The following is a 17,811-nucleotide window of genomic DNA, read 5'->3' as shown; positions in this document are numbered from 1 at the left end:
TAGGTTTAGGAAGGAGAGAAGAGAAAACCAGAAAAGAGAGGGGACAGGAACTATTTACAGTGGTCAAGTTCATATATAAAGACTCTTAACGTGAGTTCTAGTCAACTCCTACTCTCCGTTTCCTCATCTGGATAAAAGCTCCCTGGGACGGTGGTAGAGAAGATTCTTTGAGATAAAGGATATAAAGCACAGGGGTGTGTCAGGTGTATAGTAAATAATAAGTGGTGGAGTATTTTTAGGTTCGAGTGTCCAAAAGTGAGAGCCCGGTTCAGGTGCAGAGTCCCTCTGTAAACTACTTAGTCCAGATGCTTGGACATTCTTATTCCCCTTTCCTGGCTCTTGGGGAAGTGGGCCCCCAATTCTAGGGTGCAGAGAATAACCCCCCACTCCCAGAGTTTAGGATTTCAGTAGGCTTCAGGTGACTCCAGGAATCTTCATTCTCATGCCAGGAAATTCAGGGCAGGTGGCTGAAGGGCTGAACCTGGAGAAATTCCCTTTGTGGTCTTGCACAATGATCCACAACACAGTGCTCCCAGGGGTACAGCTCCATCGGCTCCTTTTCACAGGGTGTTCCTGGGCCTGGGGGATAGCTGGGAGCTTGGGGAGAGAGAGCCAGGCAACCACAAGGGCTTATTTGGTCATAAAACCTTATGTGGGGCCTCCACAGCCCAGTAATGACCTCCGCCTTCAAATTTCCATGAGAAAACTAGCGCTGAGGCAACATCTGTGGTTGTCCTGCCCAGAATGTGCAGACCAATTGTGGCGCTGAGTGAGGCCAAGCTCAGGAAGTGCAAAATGCTTCTTCAGGGAGCTGACAAATCCTTTGAGAGCCCAAGCCATCTCAGACTTGAACTGAGTCATCTTTGCTGACACCTTAGATGTGACCTCTGGTGCCCTGGGTGAGGCGGGGCCTGGCCACAGATGACCAAGCGCAACCCTCACTGAGGTCACGCCTTCTCACACACCAGACTCCCAGCAGGCTGTCAGTTCTCTGCATATAAAATTTATTGGATTTTTTTTTTCTGATTACAGAAGAAATATGCAATTATCATAAGAAGTGTTTTTGGAGATATAGAAAGGCACAAAAGAAAAATAACAGCTACCTGTAATCCTATCATCCAGAAATAACCATTAACATTTTAGAGTAACACACTACCAGTTTTTCCTATGCATATATTTGCATAAAATTGCATACATCAAATTCGGATTTTTACCAACTCCCCTGCTCTGTAACCTACTTGCTTAACTTAACCATATATAATAAATTCCCACATCATCAAATGTCCTTTGACCATCTCATTTTTAATAGCTCATCATATTCTAGCATATGGATGCACAGCAATTTAATTTGGACATTTTTGGGTTTGAGGGGGTTTTGCTATTATAAATTTTATTTCATGTCAGTTCTGTTTTTCTTAGGATTCATTATGAGAAACTAAATTCTTAGATCAATTTTTATTTTTTAAGTTGGAGATACACACCACCAAACTGTAGATACTCAAGTAGTGCTTCAAGAAGGCATGATGAAAGCCAGGGTCCACATCGGGCTTCGGGTGTGGAAAAGGCAGGGCCAGCTGAGGACTGTCTAACCCCAGCTCAATTTCTGACACCACAGAGGGCCATTTGGTCAAGCCTGGAATGTTAGGAGAATTCCCCCTTCCTTAGTCCCTATCAGAGAACCCCTAAGAGTTCCTTAATGGTCTACAGAAGGTTTCTCTTCTGTGATTACGCACAACCCATTTTAGGGATTCTATGCAAATCTTGATCCGGCCTATAGCGATTATTTCTGAAAACCAGACTTTTGACAGAAGTACACTTAACTTTTTTAAAAATAGCAATTTTTAGTGCATGCTATTCTGATCCTTAGTTATTCAAATGTGTTGATGGGGGAGTAGGTGGAAGGGTGATGCTTGGCGTTGGCATAGCAACCAATGACTAACTGAGTCCCCTTCACAGCCCATGATGGCTTCTTTGACTTACACGGGACCAGAGATGGAGTTTTTTCCCCTCGTATGTCATTGGCTTATGGTCGAGAAAAGGTTACTCACTCATGACCTAACCCTTTTCTATTCTATTTATATTTTCAGTTTGTGCCACCTTTGGGGTTAATATAATTGTAGCGAGTTTACTTCCCACCCTGTGAAGTAAGCTTTTCTTTGATCTAGAGTTACCTCTTTTAGGTGGTACAGCATGCTCCCTAATTATTATAATAGCTAATATTTATTGAATCTTTACTATGGTACCAAGTGCTCTACAAAGTGCTTTATATGTGTTTCTTTTAATCCTTAAAAAACCCCTGTGATGTGGGGACTATTACTGTCATCCCTTCTTATACAGGTGAGAAACCGAGGGGGAGGTCAGATGGCGTGCTGAAGGATAAAGAGCTCATAAGGACTTGAACATGAGAAGTTGGACTCCAGAGGCTGAGGGTCTAACCACTTCCCCACCCTGGCCACCTAGGGTATATGGGGTCTCCTTCTGTTGTGGGGATCTGGGATTGGAAGAACCTGTCCATGGTCATGCATAAGCTTTTCTTTCATGTTATAGTCCCTGAAGATATCCTTTCTCAGACTTCCTGGGCTGTAAAGTATGAGCACGCCAGTCCATCCTTACGTAAAAATTCATTCCTTTATTTCCCTGGTCTAAAAAACCCGAGAAACAAACCAAGATTTTGCTCTCATTTCTTTTGGTCTAACAAATAGTACCCAAACCTCATAAACTCTCATCGTCTTCTTCTCTAGAAAATGTAAAAGCTAAGAGCGGGCTCACACGAGGATTGTGAAGATGACACGGGAGGGCCTCGGTAAAAACCCTTCATGCGGCATGCAGTAGGCACTCAATCAAGCAATAGGCACTCCATAAAGCTGACTTCTCTCCATCCCTTGTTGGACCTCCAGGGGTAGCCTGTCTCCATCGTGAGCTTCCGGATTACAGTCATTTCCGGCATCTCCGTGCTCCCCCTGAGCACAGAGGGAGACCTGACATTCCTCTTTTGAGGGCTCCCACCCAGGCCCCATCGGGACCCATGGTGGTTTGTGTCCTGGCTTGGTTCTCTGGTGAGTCACTGGGCCAGAGTTGCCAGGCAGACGGAAGGGAGCCCAGGCCCTGGAGGACAGTAGAAGTGGGGCATGCACCAACATAAGAAGATCTTCGGATACTATTCAAAGAGCAACTCTTTAACTCATGGACAAGGCTTTATCAGTCGCTGGCTCATATTTTAGGTATCAAAACAAAGAACACCAGTGACAAAGGCCTGGTGAAAACCTCATGGAAGACTGTACAAACACAGAGAGGAAATGATTAGATGAGAACTGTTATGAATAAAGGGAAGCCAAGAATTCTGGAAGAAGCACAAGCTGCACGTGTAATGTATGCAACTCTACCAGAACTGTGGGCAACATGGAACAGGAAGGATATACACCCAAATTTTAAAGTAGCTTCCTCTGGGTGTTCAGATTATGGGTTCGTTCTTATTTTTGTGTTTGCAAAATTTGTGTTTGCAATAAAATTTTCTACAATAAACATTTTTTTATTTTGTAATCAGGAAAAAAATAAGCATAGTTGGTAAAGATCACAATCATTTTACTGGGATGGTAAGGCTAGAAAGATCAGTTTTTTCACTTGAATTGGTAGATTAGGTTCTGTCAAGAATACTGGGCTATATCTATTTATTCAACAGATTGACTGAGTGCTTGTATCTGTCAAGCACTGTTCCAGGCCCAGTTCTGGGCTCTGCGGTAGGAGGGACATAAACAAGTTGTGAAAGTACAAGGGCAGGGTCGCTGGAGAAGTGACGAAGGTTTATCGGTCAAGATGGACCAGGTCAGTGCAACTCACAGGGTGGCCCTCAGATAAGCCACATTAGCACAACCGGTTAGAGATGCAAATTCTTACATCCTACCCCACAAGGACTGAAGCAAAGTCTCTGGAGCAGGGCCCAGAAGTCTGCGTGTTAACAAGCTCTTCAGATGATTCTGAAGCAAGCTACAGAGTCTGAGAAGCACTGGCCTAGGTTTACGCTACAGTAACAGTCCTCAAATACCAGCGGCTCACAATGACAAAGATTGCTTTCTTATTCGTACTCCATGTCCACTGTGGGCTGGCTGTGCTCTCCTCCAAGACCCAGGCTGACACACCCAGCCTGGTCTGGAACGTTGCCACTCATCCTGGCAGAGGGCAATGAGAACATGGCAAACCATGACCTGGCTCTTTATGCTTCTGCTCAGCACTGTCATCACTCACGTTTCATTGGCCAATGTCTGCCATTGATGGAGTTGGGAAACATAAATTTTTCTCAGGAAAGGGCAGTAGATGTCTTTAAATCTTTTTATTTTGAGATAATTGTTGATTCATATACATTATAAAAAATAATACAGAGATTCAGTATACCCTTCACCCGGTTTACCCCCGTGGCAACGTCTTGCACAACTATAGAACAATACCCCAACCAGGAAATTGACATTGGTAAAATCCACCAGCCTTATTCCGATGTCACCCATTTTATACGGACTCATTTGCATGTATGTCTGTGTTTAGATCTAAGCAATTTTATCACACAGCAAACATTTTTGAAGAGTAATCCAGTCAACCACACCGGGTAAAGGGCTGGGACAGACTAGGGAGGTAAGGCTATTCTCACCTCTTCATAGGAGTCCTATCTTTGAAAAATTAGTTCATGGAGAATAATAGGATGAACTCAGAAAACAAGAGTTTTGAAATCTATCCTGAGGGGCCTGTAAATGTAGTGGACATTTGTATATTTGGCCCACCAGGATCCATAACCCCTTCTGGTGGCAGAACTCGTATTTAGCTTTAGGAAACCATCTCTTCCTTATTTTCAGGCCACATGTGCCAGTGGGTCAACCCTGTTCTGAGCACCTGATTCAGACCTGGCCTTGTCAAATGTTCTATCCTCCTGGCTACAGTCACTGGTTCAGAGATGGACACATGAACCAATTGGTCCCAGGGCTTTTTACTAAATCTATTGATAAAGACATTCTCTTTACACTGGACTGGCTAAGCTGGTTAAGTTAAAAGCTCAGATCTTCTGGGAGTGAGATTAAGAAAGTCTGGCTGAGAAGCAAATCCAACACTAAGAGATAGAGAAAGGAGACCAAGCTTTGATGACACCGTGTGATTCCCTGGATCTAGCCATTCCTGAAACTTTACTACTTTTGGACTCTTCAGCTAAACGAGCTAAAGTAAATTTTTTTCTTTTTATTGTTGCTTAAACTGATTTGAGTTGGGTTTCCTGACACTTGTTCCTAAGTCTTTGAGTCCTGACTTACCTCAATTCCCAGTGCTAGACAGGGTAACCAAAAAAAGGTAATGGTAGTTCTCCTCTTCCTGAAGATTTACACAAAAATAAGTACATAGAGAGGGACACATGCACATACATATATTTTTTCCCCATCTACCTGTTCAGAAGCTGCCTACCTAACAATGTCAGGCAATAAGCCCAAGAAAATGAAATAAATTCTCTTCTTGCCCTCTCCTTTGTTTGGGGTTTTTGTGTACTTGTGAGAGAACTTCCAGATCTAAAAAAAAAAAAAATTGTGTGGACACTCTTCATTGCTGAATGCTTACAATTTTAAGACTGGCTTTACTGGGTCATTTTGAGCCTAGTAACCAGGAAGGCTATAGGGAAAGCTGTAAAACGAACACTTTTCTCAGGGTTCGCAATATTATTTTGCCCCCCAGGGGGGTTCTAAGCCCCTCTAAGTGTCAACATGGTTGTGCAGGTAAGTGCCAGCAGATCGATGCATTTCCCTATTTGAAAGAAAACTGTGTGTGTGTGTGTGTGTGTGTGTGATCAATAAAATATGCAAATGAAGCCTCAAATATCGGAGCACATAAATGTGGGTATTTTCATTTCCCTGGATATGGATACATACAGCCATGAAAAGTTTCTTTGGGAGTTCTGTCATCTGCCATTTACAGAAAGTGGGAAGTTGTGCAGCCATTAGCCAAGGAGAGGGAAGCATTATCCTATCTACAGCCCACAAAGACCTCTCAGAGCAGTTCGCAGAGGCCATAAAGTACCAGAACGTGTGAGCACCAGCCACCCCCAAAATGCACAGATCTTCCCGGAAAACTACTTGAAAAATGTAAAAAGTGAGTTCTAAATTGTGAAATTACACTTTGTTCTTCTGCTTGCTCCAAAGAGCAGTCATTTGGCTGCTATTGTGTTTTTGAAACCCACTGTAAGGAATATTTATGCCACCAGAAACTTAATTGTGGCCTGTTTCGAAGACTTGTCCTTTTGTGGGAAATTACAGTTGAGCTTTCTGAGCCCTGTTTTCAATGGTCTGTCACTTCCATTGGGCCTTCCTCCTCAAGTGAGCTGCTGGAGCCAAGGCTGCTGGGCTCTCCCAGTCATAGTGAGGGGCCCAGGGTCCAAGGACAACTGCACCCAGCTTGGCTCTGCCATTTATGTATATATTCATGTGTATAATCATGACCCGTTGCTTACCCTTTCTGAGCCTTGGTTTTCTTAAGTGTAAAAAATAATACTAATATCTCTTTCATAGCTTTGTGATTAAAAACAGGTCATAGATTCATGATCCTTCTGTAAACAAAAAAAGCACCACAGACATATGAGATATTATTCTGCAGACTCTATGGTCATTTTTTAGAACACACACACACACACACACACACCATAAAACCAACCACATGTGGGGAGAATGTGATTTTCTGCCATAGAACACAGTTAGTAAAAATACAATGGGTAGACTTGAACACTTCGGGGCTTAGCCATTGAAAACAATCCGAAGGGATCCAATTTTGAAGTAGGGTAAGGATGCAAAAGATTTTAAGTCCCTCAAAATGCTGAAAAGGACAAGAAAGTTTTTGGAACTACCCTCCTGTTCCTTGGTATTGGGTAAGCATAGAATAGGAGTGAGCACACGCATTTTGGAGCGAGAACAAGCAGAATTTGACTCGTTGCCCATGTGGCCTCATTCACATTTCCTCACTTGCTGCCTCCAAGCCATCTTCTTGTCTGTTAGACTGGAATTCAAATATATCCCAGAGAAAGCTAGTGTGAGGATCAAATGAGATAATGCAGGGAAAGCTTGTAGCCTCGTGCCTGGCGAGAAGTGAACGCCAAGAATGGCTATTATTTGAGCAAACCTAGGATTCCAGGAGAGTTAAAGAAAAGTTTTTTGTTTTTTGGTTTTTTTTCAAGGCAGGGGAGAAAATAGAGATGTAAAAACTATTCAAGCTTTGTCAGCAGATTAGGCTCTATCTTTTCTGCTTTCAAGGTACTGATGATTTTCTCTCTCTTTCATTGTCACCTCAACTGGGTGTTGCTCTGATTTTCTAAAAACCCTGGATCCCAACAGGGAAACCCTGTGGAAATGAAACACTTAGTGATATTTCCAACTTTCGGGAAGATTTCAGTAAGGGCAGCCGTGCTCTGGGTGATACTTTGCGTTAATCCAATGGGTGAAGAGTCTATTCGCAGCACTGAGACGGTTAGAGGAAAGGTTTGAACAGAGGGGCAGGCGAGGGAAACTGGATGCATTCCCAGACCCAACCGAGTCAAGTCTTTCCAGTTCTGCTTCATCGTGTTGTTTGAAATAAATTCCCAAAACATAAGATTCCGCATATTTAAAAAAGAGCTCCAGAGCCCCATGTAAACGTTATTTGGGCTGATCAACTTCATTAAGATGGTCAAAGCTGTTTTCCTCACCATCAGTACAAATAATCAAGAGCTGACTGTGGTTAAATGAGGAATATTTTAGAAATACCATATGTAGCATTTTTGGCATTATCATACCTCAATTTTGGATGGCCAACTACCACCTCACTTGCTTCCTTTCTCACTCCAAGTATGTGTTGCAAATCATAGTTACATGGGAAAATGATGGATTGGTTTGAAGGAGAAATGAGGACTCTACTTTATTCAACTTTATGTGCACCCAGCACAGTTGCTGAAATGGACGATGATCAGCATAAGCAGATAAAAGTAAGAGGTGTCGAGAGAACGGCTCTGCCTTCGACAAAAATACTGATGAGTTAGAAAGAGTTGTACACAGGTAAGCACACGTAGATGACTAGTGCATGAATGCACGTCCTCCATAAACGGTTACTGAGAGCCCACCGCGTGCTGCGCACTGTCCTCGGGGCCAGACGGGCAAAGACAAGCATGGAGCGGGTCCTGACTTCACGAGCTGCAGTCTGATAGGAGAAAGGCAGGTATGGGTCACGGTTCTTGGTTGCAGACAATATGATCCACTGTAGCTCGTTTAAACTGAAAGGAGTTAATTAAGTTTACAAATGTCTCGCGAAATCATTGGGGAGAAACAGGCTCTAGGCTGCGCTTCCAGGACTCCACCAAAACAGTCTGCCAAAAGACAAGGGGCCACGGCCACAGACAGGAATGGGTGGACGAGGCAGCCCTTGTCCCCTCCACTGGCTCCGTACGGAACCACACCACAGGGGCCAGTATCGAAGCCCGAGACGGGAACCAGTGGCCCATGTCCGGCCTCTTTTCCCATGAAACTTAGATCTGAATCCAAGTCCTGCCTGAGTGTATCTGACTGGCAGAATATAAATCCATATCTGCACCCCAGCACAGGAGGTTGGGAACGACAGGCATTCTTGAATGGGAATTTGAGATCGGTATCATGGGGAACGAGCAGACTATGGAGAAACTATTCAAAAGATTTCGGGCTGCTGTAAATGGCAATTGTTTGCTGCAAAGCTTAAATGAACAACTACAGTATGGAGTGAGGGTGCTGGGACGGATATAGACCCAGAATGCTCCGGAAGTTAATCTGCGGATTTGGCCCTTGACTGAGTAGGATTTAGCCAAGGCAAAGAAGTGCAGGGAGAAAATATTTCAGCAGCATTCAATATTCCAAAAAATATTCAAATTCATGTGAACCAACTGGCTTTGTCCTCTGTACTGAGCAAAATGACCCCGTTTCTTGCCCTGATGGCACTCACAGTTCAGGGCAACAGGAGAAAAGCCGCAAGCATTTTGTTAGAAGGCAGAATGTCCCTGACTAGTACTTGATATCATGGTGCTGTGCTTCGGGAGATGCCAAAGGTGGCCGTCTTTCCTCTGTCCTCAGCCACGGGCCTCTGAGTTGTCACGGAGCAACACCTTTCCCAAACAGACAATAGTGACCAGCTGCTAAAATCTGATCCTCTTTCTACGGATTGAACTGGGAGCACGGGAGGTGGGGAGGCGTTGGCTGAGGGGGACTGGGGGGGAGGTTAGAATGAGATCATTCATCAGTTGATGAATAGAACCAGAAGCAGAAAAGACTCATCTGCACCTCACATAGCAGGAGCTAAGTGGGCCAAGGGAGAATCCAATTATGTGGAAACAGAAGACACAAAATCTATGAGGTACAGGGATGGTGTCCTGGCCAGAGGAGAAAGGAGTTCATTGGAAAGGCAGGAAGGAGAAGTCAAGGCAGAGTGGGGCTGTGTCTCAGTATGGGCAAAAGATCAATAAACTCCTGTCAAGGAGGGCAATGAGAGAACCCAGTTCCAAGAGCTGTGCTAGATCCTTCCACTTCCTGGACTCTGTTCCAATCTCTGCGAGGCCGGCTCTGTGCCTGGCCCTCTGCACCAGGGAGGTCCTGCCTTTCTCATTCCCACCTGCAGCCTTCCCCGGCCATCCTGGGAGCTAGCTTCCCAGCACGTCTGTTCCGTGCATCAGCTACCACAGTGGAAGTTGAAAGGTCTGGAACTGGGCCCAACCAACATGGAAGCACCAAAATATTTTTCTTCAAATGAACAAGAAAACCAGAGTCTAACATTCATTGATAACCATTTAAATTTAGATGTAATTATATTTAATTTATGCCTCTATGCTTACTTCTTACTAAAATGCTATGTCATTTATTGACTCGAGGTGCTTTGAAATGTATGAAAATGTTACTAACAGTAAGTAAAATAACATGTGCTGTGATCACCTCCTCCCACGCCAATATCCTCCGACCCCCTGGCTCCCTTCCTGGAGATGGAGTTTGAGTGCCTAAGGCACCTGGGTCACCAGTAAAGCAAAGAGCAGGAATGCATGTTTTATTTTATAATTGTAAAGGAAACCTACTTGATATTCAAAGCAAGACAGTCCTCCTTTCTTAGCCCCAGCATGTAGTAAAATGCTAAACACCTATCTGGTGCTCTTAAATGCACATTGATTGATAATGTTTAAAATCAAAGGACGTTCAAATAAAAGTTTTTGCTTCTGTGCGAAGTTAGATTGGAGAAAGAACGGCTCTAGGTTACCATCCGAAACAGGGCAGCCATATCTCATTGCTGGAACTTTTCCCTTAGCAGAGGGAGTTTTATTGATCCTCTGCCATCAGTGAGCCTCAGCCCCGGTCTGCCTCAGTCTCCACTGTTCCTGCCAAGGGAGGGGCGGGCGGCTCCAGGTGGGAGGCTGGGGTGTGAATGGGCAACCAGGAGAGAAGAGAGTCCCTCGTCCAGGAGGACCCAGAGCCTCAGAGACAAGCGAGAGGCACATTAAGCAGTGACCCAGCGGAGTTGGAAAGGATGAAGAAATTTGACTAGAGTTAGATCAGGGTCCTTTTTGCATTCATTCATTCATTCATTCAGTGAAGATTTTTTGAGAGCGAAGATACAGACCCGGAAGACATAGTCCCTGTTCTCAGGTTGTTGCAAGCCACGAGTCCCGTCCTCAGGGTGATCTAGATGAGATACTCAGGTGCTTAGGGGACAAGTCCAGCCTCCAGAAACCATCTGGGATGACTCCCCAGTGGGAGCTGGGTCCGTGTATGGGCTTCAGTGCCATCCAATGGGAGCCTGTTAGGTGACAGCAAACAACAGCAAAACACAGGTACCTGGGATCCCAGCAGAACGTCAATTAGGAAGTCTGCTATTACCATTATAATTATTAGCCAAGCGCTATCTTTTATTGGGTGCTTACTAAGTGCTAGACACCGTGCCGAGCACTCTCCCTGCTTCTCTTCTTCAGTCCTCACAACCTCCCTTTCAGCTGGGAGAGGCTACACTGGGCCACGGGCAGCTCCAAGTCACTGTCACACGGCTAGCAAGTGCTAGGACAGGGATCCAATCCAGGATGGCCCCCGTCGGCTGTTCTCACGGGCCCCCAGGGCTCTGTTCATATCTAGGTGCATGGGCATCTAGAAGCACAGCTGGTTCTGACCCCACTTGCTCTGGTGGAAATGACTAGAATTTGAATGGCTGTTTTCACACAACTTAAGATCAAAGGCAGCTGCGATTGGGCTGGGACAGGAAGAATGGGCTGGTTCTCACATCTGGAGAAAGAGAGGTGAATGGACTCTCTGAGGTCTCACCTCCCACCGGTAGTCTGTGCAAGACGTTATGGACATTCCAGTGTTGAATTAAGTTCAGTGGATCGACATAAAACAGGGAGGTGAGGCAGAAGCTAGACCAACAAAGGTCATTCTAGATTCCCGGGATCCGGAGTTTGCCTTTCAGCAGTTACGTTCCTGAAATGAGAGATGCAAATGTCAGAGAAGGATGGGGAGATGAGGATGAACCTTGCGTGAACGGAGCATGGTCAGGTGGTAGAAAGTTGAAGAACTCATTGTTAATCACACAAAGGAGCAACCCGGACCAATAGCAAAAAGAAACAGGGATGGATGTCTTTGAGACGAGGGAAGTAAGTCTTAACAGAGATAGTTTTATGGATGCAGTTAGTTTTACCTTTAGTGATTTCCCATCTTCACTGAGACTTTATTCTTTTTCTCCTAATATTCTGTTCCATAGGACATTTTATTGAATGCCCGCTGTGAAGAAATAGGCTCATTTAAATAAAATTTAACATTAATGTGATAATCAATCTTTAAATTGGAAGCAAGGGTGCCAATTTGTCTTGGTCAATCATGTCACCATTTAGATGCTGATTTATTTCTGTGGCTTTTCATTCTCCTTCACTCAGAGTTCTCTCTACCACTCTCCGCTGTGATTTCTTACTCACTGCTCATGGCATGCTCAGGGGGTTCTCCTTCCTTCCAGAGAAGGCACGATTGTGGGGGTGACACAGGTGATTGCCAAGGGCTTAAGCAGATTTTGGAGAGGATGCCATGGGAGTTCAACCAAGGGAGTAAGGCTTCCCACCGGGGAGAATCCAGGTAGGCTTCATGGAGGGGGTGGCTAGTCCCTGAAAGGAGGCATTCTTTAGCATGGAGGGGACATCCAGGGGCAAGGAAGGAAAATTTAAGGGTGGGAAGAGAGGGATAGGAGCGAGGGTGAGGAACTGGGAGAGAGGGAAATGGAGCAAAAGCCAGGGGGGAGGCTGAGTTTGTTTTAGAAAGATGAGCTCCTAAAGCTGCCACTTGCCGTCTGTATTCTGATTGGGCACGTGGGTCCATGCGGGGGATGTAAGCAAGGTCTTTCTCCCAAGTCTTCCCAAAACGAAGCTCCATCAAGAATGGGCTTTGCTTGCAGCTACTCGTGGTCACACCTGCGTGGGTGTGGTCTAAGCAATGGTCCCGTTGGTCTGGGGGGAGCCGCAACTTGCATGTCTGTCCAGCTGATGCTGTCATCTGGGACACTGCTTTGAGAACCGCTGCTCTAAAGTAGTCTTAAGAGCACTAAAGGAGGGGTGCCTGGGTGGCTCAGCCGTTAAGCGTCTGCCTTCGGCTCAGGTCATGATCTCAGGGTCCTGGGATCGAGCCCCACATCGGGCTCCCTGCTCGGCGGGAAGCCTGCTTCTCCCTCTCCCACTCCCCCTGCTTGTACTCACGCACATGCTCTCTCTTTCTCTGTCAAATAAATAAATGAAAATCTAAAAAAAAAAAAAAAGAAGAGGCATCCTCGGTCCCGGGCAGGCAGGGCAGCCCCCGTCCGGGGGCACGAAGCCCTCCCCTTCCTCCAGGAACACCTCTGAGATAGGGTGAAGAGCCTCAACAACCAGTCTAACGACTTGGCTGAAGCAAGCCCTGGCTGGCCTCTTTTCCCCCCACTCCTCCTCGCCAACTGGAAAGGATCTGAGTTTCTTTTCCTTTTCCTCTTTCTTCTCCCGTGTCTCCCTGGAAAGAGGAATTTACTTGATGCTGCTGGGTCTTGTAAAGCCTCCCCTCCCTCTGCGCCCTGCTCTTTCCTCTTAGGCTCTTTCCTTCCATATCCCAGCCTGGGCTCCAGACCCATGGGAGGCCTGACTCCCTGACTCTCCCCATCAGCCCACAGGGTGCCCTGCACGGCCCTGCAGCCTTCAGGTTCCAGGTCACCTCCCCCAGTCACTTGGGGTCAGCGTTCTTTGTGGACTTTCCTACTTCTCGGACTAGAAATAACCCAGACAGGCCAGTGATGGCCACTTAACAATAAAATGAAGGCACATTAAGACGATGAGATCCGATTTCCTGCCTATTAGTTGGCAGAGATTTTTAAATGGCCACAGGCATACATTCTCTCATGTGCACGCACTGGGAGTATGAATTGATTCAACAACAGTCCTGGAGAGCAATTTTGCAATGGTGTATAAAGTTTTAAGACCATGCCATACCACTTGACCTCACAATTCCACCTCTAGTAACCAACCATAAGGAAATGGTCAGAGATGAACATGAACAATGATGCACAAGATGTTCATCAAGGCATTATTTATATTATTTTTAAAAAGAATAAGTCAGGGGGTTGATCAAGTAAATGGATAATAAATGCATATAATGGAATACTATACAGAGATTATAAACCATGTTACAGAAGTGTATCTAATGCCATAGAAAATTGTGCTGAATCATCAAATAAGACACAAAAAGTACACCCAGCCTTCCACTACCACCACCCCCTCCTGAGCAAGTACTCATCCACAGCTGCTTGCATGTGTGACATGGGACACCTCCTCCTGCCACCCCCACTACCCTGGCCCAGAGGTCTGTGGTCTAGAAGATTAAGACAAAAATCAGCTTTCCTCAAACTAGATTTGTTTTGTTTTGTTTTGTTTTAGCTGTAGGGGAAAGAGAACCCAAACCAAACAGGCAAAGTTATGTAATCAGCTAAATAACCCAAAGTCAGGGCTGGACTCAGTTGAGAAACCATCAGTAGTTCAACAATGTGACCAAGGACCCAGTTTCTTTCTGGGGCAGTTATTTCTCTCTCCCCACATTTTCCTTATGAATGGCCTCTGAGTTGGTCATTGGCAAGGATCGTTGCCATTTTTTTTTTATCCTCTGCTAGGAGTAGTCTCTCATTTCGTGATCCTCCCAGGTGGGATAGGGTACAGAGGCTTTCTTCTCTGCTCTCCAGGGAGCTGATGGCAAACTTGGGTTTATTTTCACTTTACAGAAGCAGCAATCTCATCTTTACCATGCACCGTCCGGAGGGGAAGAGAGGAAATATTTGGTAGTTTTTGTGCCAGCTCTGGGATCAGTGCTCTTCTTTGCCCAAGCTCAATCATGGGACCATCCCTGACCCAGTGAATTCAAGGGGATGGGATGGGATGCCCCAGTTGGCTAGAGCCAGGTCATGAGAAGTGAAAGAAGGAATCCACACAGAAAGAGAACCCAGTCAATAAATACGGGAAATCTTGAATAAAATTATCCAAATCCTTCTTGGCTTCTAATATGCTAATGTGCACTATAAACCACCAAAAAAGAGGTGTGAAGAGGAAGGATATAATATATAGTGTTTCACACAGAGCACACTTTGGGAAAATGCTAGAGTAAATCTAAGGAAGATTGGTGGCCTATAAGTAGGGTGACTGTGTGTCCAAGTCTACCTGGAACAATCTTGGTTTATACCTTGGTTGCTCCAGCTTAACTATAATTAGCTTTCATGTCACTCTCAAAAAGGTCAATTTGAATGACAGATTAAAAAGTCACCTCCAGTGACCTGGATTGAGGACTCTGTGGTGCTCCAAGTTGGATGTGAATCACTGACCAAGTCAGATCTTCTCTTGGAAGGTGGTAAATTTAAGACTTGGAAAAAAAGAGATATTAGGAAGAAATCAAAAAAGAGCAGCAGAAACAGTAATAACATAGTCAGAGAAAGGCTAAGTCTTGAATCTGGTGGGTCACTAAAGTAGGACCAGCATGGGAATGTTTCTCCAAGAATGGCAACAGTGGGAGGGGAGGGGACATGTGTGAGGGAGATCTAGAACTCCACACACCCTGACTCCCTGATTGTTCAGCTCCAAGTTCAGCTGCTGAGATGCTGTCCTGCGGCAGCTTTCTCCCGGGATGTTTGTGCAAGCCTCATCCCCACAGCCCATCTGAGCACATCTGCACAACCCAAGATGGCTTTTTTCCATGTGGTTCCCAACTATGGCTGCACATAAGAACCACCATGGAGCTTTTAGGATATTAAGACTGTCAGAACACCTATAACCCCTGCCCCAGGTTTTTGCTTTATAAGAAAAAATATTTCAAAAACTTTATTTTTAAAGATTTTATTTATTTATTTGATAGAGATAAATAAATTTTATTTATTTATTTATTTATTTATTTTTTGATAGAGTAGGCAGAGCGGCAGGCGGAGGGAGAGGGAGAAGCAGGCTCCCCGCTGAGCGGGGAGCCCGATGTGGGGCTCGATCTCAGGACCCTGGGACCATGACCTGAGCCGAAGGCAGACCTTTAACTGACTGAGCCACCCAGGTGCCCTCAAAAACTTTTGAAATTAGTTTTCAAAAACCTGGTTTGCTCTAGATGTTGAGACTACAGCATGCTTTAATACAGTTTTTTGTTGTTGTTGTTCTTTGTCATATTTTTTAAAACTTCTGCAATGAACAAATACTTCTTCGCAACAAGAAAATAATAGGTATTAAAACACAAGGAAGTAGAAATAAACCCTTACATTTATGGTCAGTTGGTCATCAACAAGCCTGGCAAGGTAATTCAATAGGGGAAAGAATAGTTCTTTCAACAAATGATGCTGAGACAACTAGATATTTACATACAAAAGGATGAATTTCGACGCCTACCTCCCACCACACACAAAAATTGCCTTAAAATGAATTATAGACCCAAATGCAGGATCTAAAACTATAAAACTCTTAGTAGAAGACATCAGAGTAAATCTTTATGACCTTGGGTTAAGCAATGGTTTCTTAGCTATAACACCAATAGCATGATAAAAAAAAAAATCAATTGGATCCCATAGAAATGAAAAACTTTTATGCTTCAAAGTGTACTATTTAAAGAGTGAAAAAAAAAAACCCATGGAAAAACTATGGAATTGGAAAAAATATTTGCAAATTGTATATCTGATAAGTACCTGTATCCTGAATACATAAAAAACTCTCATAACTCAACAATAAAAAAGCAAAAAATCCAATTTTAAAACTGGGAAAGGACTTCAATAGACATTTCTAAAAGGAAGATACACAGATAGCCAATAAGCACATGAAAAGGCACTTAACATCTAACATGATGGATATGTTAATTAGCTTGGTTATGGTGATTATTTCATATATATACACATATCAAAACATCAAGCTGTACACCTTAAATACAAACAATTTTTGTTTTTCAATTATACCACAATAAACCTGGAAAAATAAGAGAAAAGGTGCTCAACATTACTAGTCATTATGGAAATGCAAATCAATATCACAACTGAGATACCTGACTTCACACCCACTAGGATATCTACAGTAAAAAAAGACAGACAATAACAAGTGCTGGTGAAGAGAAAATGGAACCCTAATACATTCTTGGTGGGATTATAAAATGGTGTATCACTTTGGAAAACAGTTTGGCAGTTCCTCAAAAAGTTAAACACAGAGCTACCACATGACCCAATAATTCCATTCCTAGATATCTACCTCAAAGAAAAAACATATGTCCACACAAAACTTGTACATGAATGCTCATAGTAACATTATTCATAATAACCCCCAAATGAGAACAACGCAAATGTTCATCAACTGATGAATGGATACACAAATGTGGTATATCCATACAATGGGAAATTATTCGGCCATTAAGAAAAGGAATGGAGTACTGATACATACTACAACATGAGTGGATCTTGGAAACTTCCTGCTAAGTGAAAGAAGCCAGTCACGAAAGATCACATACTGTGTGAGTTTGTGTATATGAGATGTTCAGAAGAGTCAAATCCTTAGAGCCAGAAAGTAGATTAATACCTGCCAGAGAGTGGGGGTTGAAAGGAGTGACTGCTAATGGCCATGGGATTTCTTTTAGGAGTGATGAAAATGTCTTAAAATTAGATAGTGGTGAGGGTTGTGCCACTCTATGAATACATTAAGTACAACAGACTTGTACATTTTATAAGGGTGAACTTTTTGGTATGTGACTCACATCACAATAAAGCGATTATTAAAAAACAAACCAACAATCACTCTACCTCCTGGGGCACCTGGGTGGCTCAGTCGGTTAAGTGTCTGACTCCTGATCTCAGCTCAGGGTCATGAGTTCGAGCCTTGTATTGGGCTCCGTGCTGGGTGTGGAGCCTGCTTAAAAACAACAAGGCTCAAGTAAGTCAGTGGCAGGATTGTGGTAGTGAACCAAGGGCGTTTCCAGAGGTGTTGAGGTTGGAATTGTGGGAAGAGCTGGGAATGAATAAAAACGAGTGGAGTTGAGGGGGGGTTCCCCATCCTGCCTCAGCTGGTCCACTGGTCCACTGATCTGAACTCCTTTAACTGTTACAGTGTTCTGGGACATTTTTTAAAATCAAAATATAATTGAGGGGGCAATTATATCTTCCTAATGTATTTGCTCCTATTTTATAATATACACTTTATTTTTTTATAGCAAAATCTTGAAGATAGTACAGAGAGTTCCTACATAGCCCACACCCTTCTTCCTCTATCGGTAACATCTTCCATTAGTATCGTATAGCACAGTATAGTACATCCGTCACACTTCATTCAGGTTT

This window comes from Leptonychotes weddellii, chromosome 2 (assembly GCF_054177405.1).
Source record: "Leptonychotes weddellii isolate Sample4059 chromosome 2, ASM5417740v2, whole genome shotgun sequence".
NCBI classification, from domain to species: domain Eukaryota; kingdom Metazoa; phylum Chordata; class Mammalia; order Carnivora; family Phocidae; genus Leptonychotes; species Leptonychotes weddellii.
This window is presented reverse-complemented; position numbering follows the sequence as displayed.